The following is a 282-nucleotide window of genomic DNA, read 5'->3' on the forward strand; positions in this document are numbered from 1 at the left end:
TATTATTTTTTATATTTATATTATTTTTAATTAAAAATGATTTTTATTACTTTTACATAGATATAAATAAATTTTAAGAATTTAATTTTAAAATTTTAAAAATATGATAAACTTGTGTTTTTTTCCATTTTCAAAGCAGATGTTTAATCTTTTTAAAAAAATATTGTATCTCAATTAAGAATATTAATTTCTTAAAATTCACTATTTAAAAAATTTTGCATTGAATAAATAATATTAGAGAATTATAATAATAATTTATTCTTTTTTATCATTGGTTTCACT

Source organism: Apis dorsata, unplaced genomic scaffold (genome assembly GCF_000469605.1).
Source record: "Apis dorsata unplaced genomic scaffold, Apis dorsata 1.3 scaffold_295, whole genome shotgun sequence".
Taxonomy (NCBI): domain Eukaryota; kingdom Metazoa; phylum Arthropoda; class Insecta; order Hymenoptera; family Apidae; genus Apis; species Apis dorsata.